Source organism: Lactuca sativa, chromosome 4 (genome assembly GCF_002870075.4).
Source record: "Lactuca sativa cultivar Salinas chromosome 4, Lsat_Salinas_v11, whole genome shotgun sequence".
Classification (NCBI taxonomy): Eukaryota; Viridiplantae; Streptophyta; class Magnoliopsida; order Asterales; family Asteraceae; genus Lactuca; species Lactuca sativa.
In genome coordinates, this window is record NC_056626.2 from 399,449,532 (window position 1) to 399,469,844 (window position 20,313).

General features: G+C 40.9%; 2 long non-coding RNA genes across 2 annotated transcripts; both read right to left on the minus strand.

Moving 5' to 3' along the window:
- Positions 1–17,942: 17,942 nt before the first annotated feature.
- Positions 17,943–18,246, minus strand: LOC128133955 (uncharacterized). The gene is made up of 2 exons (XR_008232279.1): positions 18,160–18,246; positions 17,943–18,054 (listed from the first exon to the last, which is right to left on the minus strand). It is a non-coding gene; the product is annotated as an uncharacterized LOC128133955 (long non-coding RNA).
- A 112-nt stretch (positions 18,247–18,358) lies between these two features.
- LOC128133956 (uncharacterized) lies at positions 18,359–18,848 on the minus strand. The gene is made up of 3 exons (XR_008232280.1): positions 18,729–18,848; positions 18,592–18,657; positions 18,359–18,455 (listed from the first exon to the last, which is right to left on the minus strand). It is a non-coding gene; the product is annotated as an uncharacterized LOC128133956 (long non-coding RNA).
- Positions 18,849–20,313: the final 1,465 nt, after the last annotated feature.

Genomic DNA, 20,313 nt, shown 5'->3' on the forward strand with positions numbered 1-20,313 from the left:
GTACTTGTCAATTTTTGTCAGCTCGTCCGGGACAAGGCGCAAAGCAAACTCCATCTTGTCTGTGAAGTTGTTGGTGTATTCATCGATCGTCATGCTTCCTTTCTTCAAGGTTAGGAATTGGTTCTCCGGCTCGAGCAGATTTTGGGCTGAACAATACTTATGTTTGAATTGCATCAAAAAATCTACCCAAGTCAAAATAAAGGGCTCATTGGGGCTTAGAGTCTTCCCTAGGGTATTCCACCAGCGCACAGCGCATCCTCGGAACTGACGCACTGCAAAGGTGGTTTGCAGCTTGCCTCTGCAACCGCACGTCATAAAAGCTTTCTCCATTTCTGAGATCCAATCCATGACTTTGATCGGGTCTTCCTTTCCAGTGAAAGTCGATCGCTTGCAAGTCAGAAAATCCTTGTACTTGCATCCGTTTCTCTCGACTACATCATCTTGGCCGTTTCTCCTATTAACTGGCGGATCAGCTTGGCCCGCTGACCTACTGTAGTTTCCTTCCTCCGATTGTTCGGGAATCGGCTCCTGTTGCACAATGGGCATGGTGGCTTCGTCCTTATTCTCTTGCTACATCCGCCTCATTTCTTCCCTTCGTTCCGCTAACATGGCCCGCATCATGGCTTGTACTCCCGCCATGGTGATTGGCTCAGGTGCGACTTCTACTACGACTGGCATTTGCTGTATCACTGGGGGTTGATCTCGGTTCCCATTTTCATTCACGTTTCCGCTACGGGTCCTTGCCATCTTGATCTATACACCGAATAAGGTAAATATACATCTTTATTTAGGACTGACGTTTAAATCATCCTTGTCTCTCCGAAACGTTTATATGCTAGTTCTAATATCGTAGTCGTACGTTTAGAATCCTAAACACATAAGGTTTCCAGACCCGGTCGGCAACAGACCATAGATCCGAACAAATAACAACATATCAGGCACAAAGCATTTAGCACATAAAAGCATTTTAGGCATAATTCTTAAAATAAGCTAGTGCTCATATCTCACAATCATCACTTAGCATTCTAAGTTTAAGTCTAGAAATCCTACAAATTCCTAGTTCGCTTAAACTAATGCTCTGATACCAACTGTGACATCCCCATTTTCACGGCCAGAAAATACCAATTTTGTTTATGCTTTATAAAAATCAGAGTACCTCTTTTAATAAAAATGTTGCGGAATTTGTTCCCAATAAAACATGATAAATACATTATCAAAGCACTTCTGAAGAAAATATTTTTATTCATTTTAAAACATTTGGGATGTCATCGTCAATATAGAAACATAAGCATAAACAGAACTTACATTCATTATCACTAGTGATTTATATCTCCTTAATCTCTCAGTGTAATGTGACTTCATATCAACACCTGTGATATAAATAAACTGAGTGGGTCAGGTTGGAAACCTGGTGAGTACATAGGGATTTCAATCCCACAATGTTATACCATATATATAGTTTAAAACTCACAAAATATACAATTTCACCATATATGTAAACAAATCTTATCCCACCCCGTCGATCCTCACAACGAGACTATCCATACTCTCGAACCTAAGATTAGCCGTTTTACCTAATCCATACTCCCGGATCAGAAATGAACGACTTTACCTAATCCATACTCTCGGACTAGGGACAAATGACTAATCCATACTCTCGGATTAATGATGAATGATTATGCCTAATCCATACTCTCGGACTAGGGACAATGACTATGTCTAATGCATGCTCCCGGATCAATGACATATACTAAGGTTTTATTCTCTGAGTATAATTCACTCGTTCTCATAAGAAAACACTACCCAATATTCCTCATAATTAATTTAGGTTTACTCTTTATCCTAAATCAGCATATATAATCAGGTATGTTCTTTAACAAGTATCTCAGGCAACATCAAATAATTCGCACATAAACATATATTTAATACTTCAATAGATACTTATATTAAAATCATGTTCATGAAAAGGACTATGCACTCACACATAAACTCTTTAACATATATTTAATACTTTAATTAATACTTGTATTAAAATCATGTTCATGAAAGGGACTATTGATATGGGCATATTTAGTTATAGAATTCATGCATTATCTTAATTCTTTATGTTGTTTTTGTCTCATTTAATGAACAAAAGGTGCTTAGTTAGCTTAAATATTTCATTTTCAGCAACAAAGACATGCTCGGAAGGAAAATGAAGCGGAATTGGCGATTGGACGCTTGGATCTTGGATTTTGAAGAAAGAAGGACGTTGCTGAACAGCTTGACCCCTCGTCAGTGTTTTGGCCATATCTCATGAACCGTAACTCTGATTGACTAGATTCAAAATGTTCTGAAAAGTAGACAAAATTTTGGACGACTTTCATGTTTTGAGAAAATGTTGATTCGAAACTTACTTGGCGAGTAGGGTCGATTACTCGGCGAGTTGTATCGAACTTTCGCGATTCTGGACGCGCTGACTTGCCGTACACGGGTTTTAAGTGATGTACTCGGCGAATAGGTTACTAGACTCGCCGAGTAGCCTCTGTTTTGTGAAAATCTATATAAAGGGACTTTCAGATCAATACCCTAGCATATAGGTGAACCCTTGGAGGCCAATTGTCGACTAAAGGTGTTGCTGGAGTGTGGGAAGCAAGGGAATCAACCCTACATTCAATTTTAAGGAGAATCAAGTCAAAATCAAGTTTACTCTTACCTAATCTCTTGTTTGAACTATGTTTTTACCAATTGATTTCGTTTTTGTGCTTGTTTCTGCTGTAATCATGAGCTAAAAACTCATAACTTCTGTTTAGGTAGATGAATTTGTGAACATGGATTGATTATTTGATTAGGATTAATTTTAATTGGTGATTATGTTTTATTAAGCTTGTTGAAGAACCTTATGTGTTAACAATAACTATTCTTCTGTTAATAAATCACTAATTAAGTTGTATGAACATCTCTTAGTTGCTAATTTCATATGATTTACATGACCACATAGTTGTATGTCTAGGAATAACGAATGTGAAACTAGAATTAACTTGAAGATAGGTAAGTTAATGTGTGAGCTTGTGTGATACACCATCAACAAGAGGTTAATTGAATCACCAATTTGATTAGCTAATTACAAGTCTTTCTAAACACGAATCAACAAACTAGGAAATTCATTAATTTAGACAACTGGCCATTGCTTGAATTAATCTGTTTTCTAAGGATTAGCTATAGCGAATGTGAATCTAATCACTTTAGTCGGTAACCAATGAAGAATTAATCCGATGTATTTACCATAAAATCGTCTATGGGAACAAATGATTCGAACCTAAACAGAAGGCCTTTTTAATCGTTGAATTTAGTTGATCTTTGTTTTCTTAGCTATTAGTTGCTTAGTTTGCGTGTTAGTAAAGTATTTAAGTTTCTAGTCTTGCAAAACTAGAGAAAACTCTTTTTTTTACTTGTTTTATTTAGATAATATTAGCATTTATTTTAATTGTTTACCGTTCCCTGTGTTCGATACCCTACTTGCTTGAACTATATTACTAATCGATAGGTACACTGCCTTTCGTGTGTTTATTTTGTGTCTAAGTTAGTAGGATTAAAACTAGTTGGTTTTTACACACATCAAGTTTTTGGCGCCGTTGCCGGGGAACGGTTCTAAATAGTTAATTTTATTTGCTAATTGTTATTATTTTTTATTTGTTGATTAATTTTTTTTTATTTAGTTTAATTTTTATTTTTATTTTTATTTTTATTTATTATGTGTTTTCAAAATCTCGATGCTTTTGATGCTTTTCTTGAGGAAAAAGTACAGGAAATTGAGCAAGATGAGGAGTATGACTCAGATGAAGATTTGAGGAAATTTGATAGATGGTTAGATAACATCTTGTCTAACGATCAAGAACAAATTGAGTCACAAGAGCTAAACTTACAAGATGAAGAATTTAATCTAGAAAAAGACTTGGAGGTGTTGGAAAGGTTGCTGGCAGAGGGGTTAGACGAAGAACAAGAACAAGCTGAGTTGCAGGAACCAAGCCATGGTTTGACCATTACCACGACGTGGCCCCCTGTTCTTCCGGTTTGTGTTTCGAAGCGTGGGGTGACGACTCCAACTTTGGAGAAAGTTCTGAGGCACGATCCATTTTTTATTAGTATCCAACCGGTTACAACCCTTGTCAGAATTCTTGGGTTTTATGTATTCAAGCTTGTTTGGCCAATTTTAGAAGAAAAGAGCCAAATTTTACAAATTGGTCCAAAGAAAATATTTAATGCAATGGGTGGAATGACATTGATTTTATTTGAAGTTTATTAAGTTGGGAGTCCAGCTCAAGACTCGCACAAAAAGAAGCACTTGCGGGAGGCAACTCGTCATTAGAGTTTGCTTTTCTTTTTCTTTTTAAACTTCTAGTTTATTAGGGTAATTTAGGAATTTAATTTTGATGTTTGTTTCCTTTTTCTATTACTTGTATGTTGTTTTGATCTTTTCAGTTTGAAGCTTAGGATTGCATGTGTAACAACTCAAATTTTCAAACAAAATTTTTCATTTTTAAAACATAAATATTTCCATTAAAAACCAAGGCATAAGCAGTTTAATTATTCAGTCAATACAATTATTCAAACTCCCAAGATCATGAAACATTCTTCAGTGTGTATCGATCATGCCGGCGCCTTCCCACGGTCCTCGCTAGTACCTGAAACACATACATACATAACAACTGTAAGCATAAATGCTTAGTGAGTTCCCCAATATACAACTTACGCACATACGCCTTTCCAGGCCCGACCTTCCGGTCCATGTGTCTCAGGGGGCTTCCGTCCCTGCTGGGTAAACCTTCCGGCCTTACCCACGCCGACCTTCCGGTCCATCACACATCCTCCGGTCCATGTGTCTCAGGGGACTTCCGTCCCTGCTGGGTAAACCTTCCGGCCTTACCCACGCCGACCTTCCGGTCCATCACACATCATATCGCCTTCCGGCCCATAATACATAGCGCATATAACATATAACATACCACATATAGCATACATAACACATATCATATCCGACCTTCCGGTCACACAGTCAAGCCCTTCCGGGTACAGTATAGTGAGAAGACTCACCTCGCAAGTGCTGAAAGCTAGCAACTCCTGAAATCACTCGCGCACAAACCAGCGAGCTACAACCCTCCTATAACATTACATAACTCATTAACACTCATATCAGCTAAGTGTGACTATCCCTAAGAAGTCAGACTTAGGTCAACTCTGGTCAACGGTCAACGGTCAACTCGACTGGACTCGGCGAGTACCATGGCGACTCGGCGAGTCTAGTCGTCCTCACAGATTCCTGAATATTCCCTTTCTACTCGTCGAGTATACCTCTCGACTCGACGAGGTCCTCGTGGAAGAATCGCGGGGCTACCCCGACTCCACTCGCCGAGTCTGATGAACAACTCGGCGAGTCCCAGCACATCTTCAAGCTACTCGCCGAGTCTGAAGAACAACTCGGCGAGTCCATGCCATGCAGACGAGTAACTGCTTCCTGAGATAGGTCTCGTCCCGAAGTACACATGCATGGGACCTTCTGGACCTCTAAAGGTCCTAATACATGACTATAATCGTGGGGTAACAAGGCATTTCTTCATCAAATCACTAAATGGGTTCTATAAACCCTAATTTCATAAATACATCAAAATAACAGATTTGGTCCGAGTTATTACCTGGAATCGCACTCTTTGTGTCCCCCAAATCTCAGGACTCAATCCTCCTTGATATTCCTTTAGCCAAATCCTTCTTCTTCTTGCCTAACCACTTCTTCCAAGTTCCAAAGCTTTCTCCCTTGCTCTAGGCGTCCACAGCGATTAGGGTTTCTCTCAATTGACCAAAAGACTGAAAATGACGGCCTAAGAGGCGTTAAATACGATCCAAACTGAACGGTTAGGGTTTCTGCTGAACAGCGTCGACTCGCCGAGTCCATATCTGGACTCGTCGAGTCCAGTCGCGGACCCGCGACCAAGTCCGCGATCCTACTCGGCGAGTCTAGGCTCCAACTCGCCGAGTCCCCTCTTAAATCACCCCAAAAACATAATTTTAATAATACCTGGGATTCCGGGCTGTTACAATTCTCCCCCACTTGGATTAGACTTCGCCCTCGAAGTCTCATTCTGCAAATAGTTCCGGATGCTGCTCCCGCATTTCGCGCTCCGGTTCCCAAGTCATTTCTGATCCCTTACGGTGTTGCCATTGAACCAACACCAGAGGTACCTCCTTGTTCCTCAGAACCTTGATCTTTCGATCCCTGATAGCCACTGGTCTCTCCGCGTAATTCAGGCTCGCATCCACCTGAATATCCTCTAATGGAACCACTGCCGACTCATCGGCTATGCACTTTCTCAACTGCGACACATGAAAAGTGTCATGGATCTGACCCAACTCCGCTGGCAACTCCAACCGATAGGCTACCCGACCTATCCTTGCAATCACACGAAATGGCCCAATATACCGGGGCCCCAACTTGCCTCTCTTCCTGAACCGAATCACTCCTTTCCAAGGAGAGACCTTCAGGAGAACGAAGTCGCCGACTTGAAATTCAAGCTCGGATCGGCGCCTGTCTGCATAGCTCTTCTGTCGGCTCTGGGCAGTCAATAATCTTTGTCTCACTTGTTGAATCTGCTCTGTCGTCTGGAGTATGATCTCCGTGCTGCCCATCACTCTCTGTCCCACCTCTCCCCAGCAGATGGGAGTCCGACACCTCCTACCGTACAACAGCTCGAAAGGCGGCACACCAATGCTCGAATGATGGCTGTTGTTGTAGGAAAACTCTGCCAATGGTAAATACGCATCCCAACTACCCCCGAAGTCTAACACACACGCTCGGAGCATGTCCTCCAGTGTCTGAATTGTCCGCTCGCTCTGACCGTCTGTCTGGGGATGGTATGCGGTACTAAAATGCAATTTAGTACCCAGCTCCTCATGAAATTTCTTCCAGAATCTGGAAGTAAAGCGCACATCACGGTCTGACACAATCGAGATCGGCACCCCGTGCCGAGATACCACCTCTCTCACGTATATCTCCGCCAATTTCTCCGCCGAAGAACTCTCACTGATGGCAAGGAAGTGTGCACTCTTTGTCAACCTATCCACGATCACCCAAATTGCGTCAACTCCCCTAGCAGTCCTCGGCAATTTGGTGATAAAATCCATAGTAATCTGTTCCCACTTCCACTCGGGGATCTCCAATGGCTGTAACTTGCCATGCGGTCTCTGGTGCTCAGCCTTAACCCTACGGCAGGTCAAGCACCTCTCAACGAACCATGCCACGTCCCTTTTCATACAGGGCCACCAATATTCCTTCTTTAAATCCAAATACATCTTTGTAGCACCAGGATGGATCGAGAATTTCGATCTATGAGCCTCTTCCATCAAGGTAGTACGCGTACCGCCTACGAACGGTACCCAAATCCGACCCTGAAATGTCATAAGGCCTCGACTATCCTTGACAAACTCTGAGATTAACCCCACAACCCGCTCTTTCTTCTGCATTTCTGGTCGCACGGCCTCCGCCTGGGCCCCACGAATGGCGTCCAATACTGGAGTCATCACAGTCAGTCTCAAGCATACGTCTCGCAATGAAGTGCTCTCCGCCCTGCGGCTCAATGCATCGGCTACCACATTAGCCTTGCCTGGGTGGTACAGGATCTCACAATCATAATCCTTGACCACATCCAACCACCTCCTCTGACGCATATTTAGGTTGGGTTGATCCATCAAATACTTCAAACTCTTATGGTCCGTGTATATCGTACATCGAACCCCATACAAGTAGTGACGCCAAATCTTGAGAGCGAACACCACTGCCCCCAACTCTAAATCATGCGTGGGATATCTCGCCTCATGAGGCTTCAGCTGCCTCGACGCATAAGCTATCACATGACCCCTCTGCATTAACACTGCACCCAATCCCGAAATCGATGCGTCGCAATATACCACGAAATCTTCCATCCCTTCTGGAAGAGCTAATACCGGGGCTTCGCACAATCTTTGGCGAAGTGTCTCAAAGGAGGTCTGCTGTTCGGGCCCCCATGAGAACGCAACACCCTTCCGGGTCAATCTGGTGAGTGGCACTGCAATCTTGGAGAAATCCTTGATAAATCTCCGATAATACCCTGCCAACCCAAGGAAACTTCTGATCTCAGAGGGTGACTTCGGCACCTCCCAACTCATCACCGCCTCAACCTTGGCCGGATCAACCAATATCCCTTTTTGATTAACCACATGCCCTAGAAACTGGACCTCCCGCAACCAGAAGTCGCATTTGGAGAACTTTGCATAAAGTTTCTCCGACCTCAATACCTCAAGGACCTCCCTCAAATGCTCCTCATGCTGCTCTCTCGATCTCGAATACACCAGAATGTCGTCGATAAATACGATCACCGACCGATCCAACATCGGCCTGCATACCCTGTTCATGAGATCCATGAACACAGCCGGGGCATTGGTGAGTCCAAAAGGCATCACCACAAACTCATAATGTCCATATCGCATCCTAAACGCTGTCTTCTGGACGTCTTCATCCCGTACTCTCACCTGATGGTATCCTGACCTCAGATCGATCTTGGAAAACCAAGATGCTCCCTGCAACTGATCGAATAAATCATCGATCCTCGGCAACGGGTAACGGTTCTTGACCGTTAGCTTGTTCAACTCCCGGTAATCAATGCACATCCGGTGTGAACCATCCTTCTTTTTGACGAACAGAATAGGTGCTCCCCATGGCGAGCTGCTCGGCCGAATGAATCCCTTTCCCAGCAACTCCTGGAGTTGCGAGGACAACTCTTGCATCTCTGGAGGTGCAAGACGATAGGGCACCTTGGCAATAGGCGCTGCCCCCGGAACCAGATCGATACTAAACTCTACTTGCCTCACAGGCGGTACTCCCGGCAACTCCTCGGGAAAGACATCTGAAAACTCGCGCACCACCGGAACTTCCTCAACTGACTTCGGTTTCTCAGAAACCTCCCGCGTATCCATCACATACGCCACGAAACCCTTACAGCCCTGACGTAGACACTGCCTCGCCCTAGCGGCCGAACAAAAAGCTGATCCCGAACGGGTACCCTCGCTGTATACCGAAAGAACTCCCCCACTTGGGTCTCGTATAGTCACCAACTGACGCTCACAGTCGATGACAGCGCCGAACCGGCTCAACCAGTCCATGCCCACGATGACACAGACATCCCCCATCGCGATAGGAATCAGGTCAATCTGGAATCCAACCCCGAAAATCTCTAGTACACATCCCCGAAGAACCTCCGTAGCACAAATCACCTTCTCGTCAGCTATAGAGACTCTCAAAGGTCGACTCAACGACTCACGACTAACGCCAATATGCTGACTAAAGGCCAAGGACACAAAGGACCTACTCGCACCCGAGTCAAATAACACTAAGGCAGGCACAGAGTTCACAAGGAAAGTACCTACGCGCATAACAACATAAGCATAACATATCGATATTAAAATAATTACATGAATTACGACATACCTGCCACAACATCGGGCGCGGCGCGGACCTCTTCCGCTGTCAGCTGAAAGGCTCTTCCCCGAGCCCTCGGGGCCTCGGCCTTCACCGGTCGAGTCGCAGTAACTCCGGCAGCAGGTGCAGATCCCTGAAGAAGCTGAGGGCACTCGGCCTTCCTATGGCCAGTCTGGTTGCAATGAAAGCAAACCGAAAATCCCTTGGGGCACTCCCTAGCAATGTGCCCCTCCTTGCCACACTTGTAGCAAGCACCAGATCGACATGCCCCATCATGACTCTTGCCGCACTTCCCGCAAGTGCGACCCTTCGAACCTCCTGTCCTCGAATCAGCGGACTTGGTCCGCTTGGCTGCCGGCTGGAACTGAGCCGGTCGCCGATCCACCCGCTGAGACTCGGCCTCCTCCCTAGCCTGAGTCTCCAACTCGATCTCGCGCTTCCTGGCATTCGCCTGAAGCTCAGCAAAAGTGTGGTAAGTGGAGTTTGACACAAACTCCCGAATATCCCTCCTCAAGACACCCAAGTATCGGCTCATCCGAGCCTGCTCTGAGGACACCAGCTCAGGGCAAAACATCGCCCTCTCATGAAACTTCCGTGTAATCACCGCAACAAAATCGGTACCCTGCTTGAGGGTTAAGAACTCCTGCACCAATCGTTCCCTCTCCACCGGGGGAACGTACTCATCCCTGAACATGGCAGTAAATCCCTCCCATGTCACCGTTGTAGTCTCTGCCAAAGTGAAATTCGCTGTCACGAACTTCCACCAGTCTTTCGCTCCCAGACGGAGCTGGTTCAAAGCGAACCGTACCCTCAGGTGCTCCGGGCATGAACAAGTATAGAAGCACCCCTCTATATCTGCGATCCACCTCATCGCAGCAATCGGATCCTGCGTCCCATCGAACTCTGGTGGCTTCGTGTTGCTGAACTCTCGGAACAGCAATGAATCACCCCCCTGTGGCCTAGCAGCGGCCACAGCTGCGGTAGCTGCAGCGGTTGCAGCCTCAGTCAATGCGGCGTACCGCTCGTCGAACGTCTCCATCAGAGTGGTCTTGATAGACCCAAACATCTCCGGGATCTCAGCCCGGATCGCCGCCGCCACCTCCTCGTGGATCATCTGACGAATATCCTCGTCACTCATACCGCTCGAACTTGCCCCGTGCCGCGGTCTAACCATGATATCTCTGAAATACAACATAAAACTATCAGAGATCCTACCGAGTATAATCGTACTCGACACGCAACCCTACTCAGTCCCAGATATCCAGGGATTCTTACTTGGGCCTCCCACTGACCCGGTGTCCTCGGTAGTACGGGCCCAATACTACCGACCACACCGCATCAATGTTCATCCCAAGTCCTCCTCCCCAAACTCCAGATAGTGAGTACCCTACTTCTGATACGCTCTATTTACCCGCATACTAGCAAAGCATCACATATAGGCAACTTCCCTAGACTAAGGCATCACAAATCAGGCCACTCTAGTCCTATCATGAATACCTAGTCTTCTAGCATGCATAACAATTCATATCATATAATATTGTAAGGTATTTTGGGGATCTTTACCGTTCGGGCGCTGACTGATCGTACACACTGCTTCTTTCTTGCTTACCACAAAACCATTTACCAAAGTTTATGCCTTTATTTGAAAAGTTTCCTCAAATCCTCGGTTTGAGTTCAGTTACCCCCGACGGTGTACCCGAATCCCTCAAACCAAGGCTCTGATACCAATTGTAACAACTCAAATTTTCAAACAAAATTTTTCATTTTTAAAACATAAATATTTCCATTAAAAACCAAGGCATAAGCAGTTTAATTATTCAGTCAATACAATTATTCAAACTCCCAAGATCATGAAACATTCTTCAGTGTGTATCGATCATGCCGGCGCCTTCCCACGGTCCTCGCTAGTACCTGAAACACATACATACATAACAACTGTAAGCATAAATGCTTAGTGAGTTCCCCAATATACAACTTACGCACATACGCCTTTCCAGGCCCGACCTTCCGGTCCATGTGTCTCAGGGGGCTTCCGTCCCTGCTGGGTAAACCTTCCGGCCTTACCCACGCCGACCTTCCGGTCCATCACACATCATATCGCCTTCTGGCCCATAATACATAGCGCATATAACATATAACATACCACATATAGCATACATAACACATATCATATCCGACCTTCCGGTCACACAGTCAAGCCCTTCCGGGTACAGTATAGTGAGAAGACTCACCTCGCAAGTGCTGAAAGCTAGCAACTCCTGAAATCACTCGCGCACAAACCAACGAGCTACAACCCTCCTATAACATTACATAACTCATTAACACTCATATCAGCTAAGTGTGACTATCCCTAAGAAGTCAGACTTAGGTCAACTCTGGTCAACGGTCAACGGTCAACTCGACTGGACTCGGCGAGTACCATGGCGACTCGGCGAGTCTAGTCGTCCTCACAGATTCCTGAATATTCCCTTTCTACTCGTCGAGTATACCTCTCGACTCGACGAGGTCCTCGTGGAAGAATCGCGGGGCTACCCCGACTCCACTCGCCGAGTCTGATGAACAACTCGGCGAGTCCCAGCACATCTTCAAGCTACTCGCCGAGTCTGAAGAACAACTCGGCGAGTCCATGCCATGCAGACGAGTAACTGCTTCCTGAGATAGGTCTCGTCCCGAAGTACACATGCATGGGACCTTCTGGACCTCTAAAGGTCCTAATACATGACTATTATCGTGGGGTAACAAGGCATTTCTTCATCAAATCACTAAATGGGTTCTATAAACCCTAATTTCATAAATACATCAAAATAACAGATTTGGTCCGAGTTATTACCTGGAATCGCACTCTTTGTGTCCCCCAAATCTCAGGACTCAATCCTCCTTGATATTCCTTTAGCCAAATCCTTCTTCTTCTTGCCTAACCACTTCTTCCAAGTTCCAAAGCTTTCTCCCTTGCTCTAGGCGTCCACAGCGATTAGGGTTTCTCTCAATTGACCAAAAGACTGAAAATGACGGCCTAAGAGGCGTTAAATACGATCCAAACTGAACGGTTAGGGTTTCTGCTGAACAGCGTCGACTCGCCGAGTCCATATCTGGACTCGTCGAGTCCAGTCGCGGACCCGCGACCAAGTCCGCGATCCTACTCGGCGAGTCTAGGCTCCAACTCGCCGAGTCCCCTCTTAAATCACCCCAAAAACATAATTTTAATAATACCTGGGATTCCGGGCTGTTACAGCATGTGAGGGTCTAGAGTCAAGGCTGACGAAGCGAGAAATCGAGTCTAGGCGAGAGAGGAAACGAAGTTTTGAGTCAAGCAATAAGTCCAGTTAATAGAAGGGTTATAGAGTGTTTATTCCCTGAAGAAAAATGAGGGAAATTATTAGTTTATATAACCCCCATACATCAGAAACGGAATTGGGCAGAATAAAATTTTTGTCACACATCGGTCTACTCGCCGAGTGCATCTCATGGACTCGCCGAGTCCATGTGAAAATTCATGATTCTTCTGCCATTTACGCTTCAACTCGGCGAGTCTACATACTTACTTGTTGAGTCGCTCATTCTTCTTACTTTTGAGCTGAAGATTTGATGACATTTGATATGGGCATTGGTTCTATTCTTTGAAGATCGTTTTCCGAGCATTTCCAAGAGTTTGTCCCTTATAATTGGAGCTGTACCACACGAGATTTTGACACCCAAGACATGGATGAGTTGTTCTCATGTCTAAAGTCAATTGAAGATGGAGCTGAAGAGAAGAGATATCAACCTCGTCACTACTATCCCAGGGGAGTTTGTTCCAATTCTCTGTTTATTTTATTGTTCTTTATCATGCATAATATGCAATGGGGACATTGCATAAATTAAGTGTGGGGTAGGGGGGTTGGTTAAATTAGTTAAAATTCGAAAATCTTGAAATTTTAGTTAAATTTTGAAAAATTTGAAATTTTTGCATTAAAATTGCTAGGGCTAATTTAGAAAATTTTGGTAAAGCAATTAGGGATCATGCTAGTATTATATTTGATGATTTTATGAAGACCCAAATGTTTAGTTGAGCATATATACGTTCTAGTGCATTTGTGGCTTCCTTATTCTAGTGAAATCATGGACAAAAACACGACCTCGCTTAGTTTGAAGGATGCAATATGTTTAGCATCGTGTACCAGAAATGTATCCAGGAAAATTATTATCGTTAGCCAATAAAGGTTGAGGTTGAGCGCCCCTGCTTAAGCATGTAGGGTTTTGAGTGAAAAAAAGTGAGTTACATGTTAAAAAAAAAAAGAGAATTACAAGAAAAAGTTTGAAGAATTTTTGGAGCATCAAAGTTAAAGTATGAAGTTCAAAGATCAAAAATTTTGAAGAAATTCAAAAGTTGAAGATACCCAAAAATTAAAGATCAAATGTCAAAGAAGTGAATATTCCAAAAGAGCTCCATAGTGGTATCATAAATTGTAATTGTCTAGATTATGTATGCTTGGGTTGCTCAACCAAAAATACCTTGAGGTTAAGAGGTTTTCTGAGGATGGATTCGTAGGGATGCATAAAATGAGCATTGTTCGGAAAAGTGGGTGAATGTTTATGAGGATTGTGAGTATTTGGAGTATGGGGGGTTATTAGGAAAATTTTAGACACAAATGCATGCGTTGCGGTCTTGGCATAATGGTTGGGTTCGATTGGAGTTATCTTATGTGATTCTAATGTGTTAAAATTTAGTTTTGCTTGGGGGCAAGCAAAAGTAAAGTGTGAGGTATTTTGATATGGGCATATTATAAAATTCATGCATTATCTTAATACTTTATGTTGTTTTTGTCTCATTTAATGAATAAAAGGTGCTTAATTAGCTTAAATATTTCATTTTCAGCAACAAAGACATGCTCGGAAGGAAAATGAAGCGGAATTGGCGATTGGACGCTTGGATCTTGGATTTTGAAGAAAGAAGGACGTTGCTGAACAGCTTGACCCCTCGTCAGTGTTTTGGCCATATCTCATGAACCGTAACTCTGATTGACGAGATTCAAAATGTTCTGAAAAGTAGGCAAAATTTCGGACGACTTTCATGTTTTGAGAAAATGTTGATTCGAAACTTAATCGGCGAGTAGGGTCGATTACTCGGCGAGTTGTATCGAACTTTCGCGATTCTGGACGCGCTGACTTGCCGTACACGGGTTTTAAGTGATGTACTCGGCGAATAGGTTACTAAACTCGCCGAATAGCCTCTGTTTTGTGAAAATCTATATAAAGGGACTTTCAGATCAATACCCTAGCATATAGGTGAACCCTTGGAGGCCAATTGTCGACTAAAGGTGTTGCTGGAGCGTGGGAAGCAAGGGAATCAACCCTACATTCAATTTTAAGAAGAATCAAGTCAAAATCAAGTTTACTCTTACCTAATCTCTTGTTTGAACTATGTTTTTACCAATTGATTTTGTTTTTGTGCTTGTTTCTGCTGTAATCATGAGCTAAAAACTCATAACTTCTGTTTAGGTAGATGAATTTGTGAACATGGATTGATTATTTGATTAGGATTAATTTTAATTGGTGATTATGTTTTATTAAGCTTGTTGAAGAACCTTATGTGTTAACAATAACTATTCTTCTGTTAATAAATCACTAATTAAGTTGTATGAACATCTCTTAGTTGCTAATTTCATATGATTTACATGACCACATAGTTGTATGTCTAGGAATAACGAATGTGAAACTAGAATTAACTTGAAGATAGGTAAGTTAATGTGTGAGCTTGTGTGATACACCATCAACAAGAGGTTAATTGAATCACCAATTTGATTAGCTAATTACAAGTCTTTCTAAACACGAATCAACAAACTAGGAAATTCATTAATTTAGACAACTGGCCATTGCTTGAATTAATCTGTTTTCTAAGGATTAGCTATAGCGAATGTGAATCTAATCACTTTAGTCGGTAACCAATGAAGAATTAATCTGATATATTTACCATAAAATCGTCCATGGGAACAAATGATTCGAACCTAAACAGAAGGCCTTTTTAATCGTTGAATTTAGTTGATCTTTGTTTTCTTAACTATTAGTTGCTTAGTTTGCGTGTTAGTAAAGTATTTAAGTTTCTAGTCTTGCAAAACTAAAGAAAACTCTTTTTTTTACTTGTTTTATTTAGATAATATTAGCATTTATTTTAATTGTTTACCGTTCCCAGTGTTCGATACCCTACTTGCTTGAACTATATTACTAATCGATAGGTACACTGCCTTTCGTGTGTTTATTTTGTGTCTAAGTTAGTAGGATTAAAACTAGTTGGTTTTTACACACATCAACTATGCACTCACTTGAAAAGGTGGTGATTCCAAACTCAGACAGCGCGTCGCTTCTTAAAAATAATTTCCTTCGACGAAACCTAGTATTATTACCAGTAGCGTTTAGTTTATTATTTGTCGAGACTAATTAATAGTCTAGCTATTATTACTATTATATAAGGGTTAAGCAATACTGATATAACCCATAATAATATCCCAAGTACTTATTATAAGTTCCTAATAACATTATTATAATTAAATAAAAACTATATTAAAAATAGCGTAGGCGTAGCTCACTTACAACGGGTTTTATAGAAAACCGGGCTTTGCTTGGAGCAGCGTTCCCGAGCCGAAAAGCTCTTCTTCTCGGAGCCGTTGAGAACTCCGGGGCTTCCGTCTCGTGCTAGGGAGGTTCCCTAGCCTTTTCGGGGGGTTTCGGGGTTAGATAGAGGTTCTAGAGAGAGAGAGTAAAGAGAAGAAAGAATGGGAAAGGTGTGAATAAAATGAGGGTGGGAGAGGTTCTATTTATAGGGTGAAAATCACTACTAGAAAAACAGCCTTTTACGACGCTGATTGCGCTTCGTAAAAGGCTCAGACGATGCGCAAATGCGCGTCAAGGAAGGCTATGTCATAAAGAGAGACGACACGCTTTTGCGCGTCGTCTATAGACGACGTGCATTTACGACGCGCAATTACGATGCGTGTTTACGACACGCAATGTGTATCAAGGAAGGCCCTGTCATAAAGGAAGACGACACGCATTCGCGTGTCGTTACCTTACGACGCGCGTGTTAATGACACGCAATGTGTATCAAGAAAGCACCTGTCAAGAAAGGCCATGTCATAAATGAAGATGACACACATTTTTGCGTATCATAATTTTAAATGTTTAAAATAAACATTATTTATAGAGTTACTTATTTTCAAATTAAATTTGTATTTAATGTTTCATAATAGAAAATAAAATATCATATACAAAAAATAGAATGCATTGCATAAATTTAATGTCATACAAAAAATAGAATCCATTGCATAAATTTAATGTCATACAAAAAATAGAATCCATAGAAAAAACCAATTAGTCCAACAACTATAGGCAAATTTCTAACTTCTAATGCAGTGCCACTTGGTTGATATTCAATTCCATCAACTACCCCTAGCCATAGCAAGCACAGAATCACAGTTGCCAATGTTACAACTCCAAAAGCTGCTCAATAAAACCTCTGGAATTAGTCCCTTTATCTCAGCCAAGGGTATAAAAGGAAAATTACCGAAGGATATAGAAATTAGAACCTGAAATATAAGAGAGTAAACTGAGGTTTCTCAGCCAAACTGTGGAAGCAATCCCTTCTTAGATCTTTAAAAGCATCCTAATAGAATATCAAAAGTATGCCCAATTAACGACATATCAACCACACAAAATTTATCAATTCTAAGGAATTTGAATGGAAATCAGATGAGAAGAAAAAACCTGAAAGAGATTGTTGAGAGAGTGTAAGAGGCAAAATTGTAAATTCTGTTTTTCATGAGGTTGTGCAATTGAGCTTTTATACAAAATTGTAACTTCTGTTTTTCATGAGGCTGTGCAATTGAGCTTTTATCTTCATATCAAGTACAAAAATAAAGTTAAAAAGATGTTATTTAGTGTGTTAAAGAAACTTGCATGTTGTAGTGTATTACCTTCCTCTTTGCAAATAGTTTATGTAATTCAACACTTGTCATAACTAAAAGATCTTTTTCCTCTCCAACCTAGAGCCAGAAGAAAAAAATATATAAATATACAAATATAATTTTATCGTGTTTCAAAACACAATTAAATGAAATTATGTAATAATAATATAAAGAAGAAGAAGAAGAAAGATCAACCACCTCATATAAGTGTGCTAACCGAAGAATAATTTTTCCATCTTCCAGCTCCTGAATTAAGAAAATAAAGTTTTTTCTCAAGCTTTGTAGGCTATTTTCAAAGATTCGAATGAAGGAGGGAATTTACGTCTTTTTTCATGGTTTACCTGGAGTGTTAACAATGCTACATTATCAGGGAGACTGTAGGAGGAATCCATTCCTGAAAATGTGGACACCTGGAAATTTGTCCTTGTTTTTTTGTCCTGTAAAATATAATAAAATTAATTGATAAGTAACATTTTTTATGGATTTTTAAAGAAACATTTAACACAAAAAATATTCAATCACCTGCTCAGTGAACGCCAAAAGAAGTGGAGAGTATATTTCTTGACCATAGGATCGACGCCACTTGGCACCCTCTCCAATTGGATCGATCCTAAGATAGTATTTACCTTGAACCTACAAAAAGTTTAAGATTTAATGAGGGGAAGACTCATTACTTTGACTTTTTTATCAAAGTCAAAATTAAATTCCCAAATTGAAGGACTTATAGAAAATGCTTACAGTTAATCCTCTACAATCGTTACCAACGCAAACTGTTTCATTAAGCGCCTCTGCAACACCTTTTCCATCATCATAAAGCAATTTCCTAAAAAAGGGATTATTCGTGTTTATATATATTATGGCTGATTTAATTTTTTTGATTGTTGATTTTGATGAAAGTGTGAATGGAAAGAAAAGACATACCTATGAAGCGTTAACTCCAATTGCCCATCAACAATGCTGGATCCACCTACGGATCTATCTACTAAAAGCAAGAGCTCACTAGTTTCGTCTTTTAGGTAAATTCCAAGATTGACCTTTAGAAATAACACAAGTCTGTGAAACGTTTCTTTAAAAATTTTCCATTAATGGAGCATTGAATATGAATAGCAAAGTGTGTTGATTCAAAATGACAGTTATCTTGATAATGGATATTGAAAAAAGAAAACATACAAGATAATAATTTCCAACAATAGGTTGATTCACTTCAAGATCCCAATCCTCTCTATAGTCTCGAATCTGCCACAAAAAATATAATTTTTATCACATTTTCTTTAAATACCTACTTAGATGTTTAATGGGAGTAATACCCTTTGAAGAAAATCTCTCCCATTAGAATCTATGTAAAATGTTTTATTGCTCTTCATGGTGGTTGTGATCTGAGTTACAATTTCTTTCCCAACTCCATCATCAATAGGTATGGGGCCCACCTGAAAAAGTTGAGATTATCAGTAATGAACAACAATTAGACAGGTAAAGAAAAATGAACTTACTGTAAATTCAACTTCAGCATGCTCCTTATTCTTGAACACTCTAGTGATCTGGACAGAAGGGTAAAATGGTCATTTCAGACGGTTCAATCAGTCCAACAAAGAAAAAAATGAGTTCATATAGCACTACTTTATCCATTACTTGGTAAATCCATGGATTTATTTTCTGATGTACTTCATCATATATTGGCCCATTCAAAACCTTTATGGGAGTCTGTAATTTCAATGAAGAATATTAAAATTTAAATCTGGCTATAAAGTATAAACTATAAGACACATAGATATATCAGAAGAAGTTATATAATATATACATGCTCCTGTGTATCAATAGAATATGTACCATTTGGACGGGAAATATATGCTCCAGATGCCTAAATTAAACAAGTTAGGAGCTCAATTGTTAATATAAAAAACTTGTACCAATAACAGTATTTACAAAATAAAATAATAATAATAATAAATGATATAAGGAAAATAAAGTTACCTGCTCTCCTGTAGTTCCATCAAATCCAGCATAAAAGCTATATGATTGCTTCACAGAGGCAGTGATCTTTCATAAACCAAAATAACACAGGTTAGTGCACATTAAAAGAATAAATAACAATACTAATAATAATACATAACTTAACTTACTATATTTTATATAACGTCAAAAAATAGGTTCATTTTTGCTAATTTGGGTGATAAACTATTTTCTTTTCCAATTAGGTCATTAGCAAAAATAAGATAGTTGGTTGCTATATTATGCAAAAAAAAAATGAAAGGTAAATATACTTATAGAGCTTCGACTGTTAACATATTGAGAAACCTTTCCTTCACTTCCAGAATAGATTAACTTCAAATTTCCTATTCCTACTTCTATCCCATCTTTTCATGTTTCAGTATGCTTGTAAAATGCTTCATTTACAGAATTCCAAGCTGCAAAAAATAAATTATATCACTGGATAAATTCTGTTCAAAATTCGAAAATCAATGTATATTATGTAAAATATTGTTAACTTTATTTTTACCTGGCTTTTTGTGCTTGAAATGGTGTATGTGGTAAATCCCAGAGGTGGAACAGATGCTGTAAATGCAAGTGAATACTTGGGAATTGAGCTTGGTGATTTTCCTGTATATGCAGTGGTGTAATAGTTTCTAAGGGCAATAGCGTCATTTACTATGGGGAGAAGTTGATATCTACTTCTTTTCCATTGGAGTCATGGACAGCAATATTCTCGCTCACAACCTGTTAGATATTCACATATAATACACATAATATATTATTATTGTTATTATTATCCCAAAAAAAGTGATTTAGATGCAACCAAAAGTTCAAAACCTAAAATGATACTCACTGGAAGTCTTATAACATGAGATCTCTTCCACCCTCGGGAGTTGTAGACAACAACCACCTACAATATAA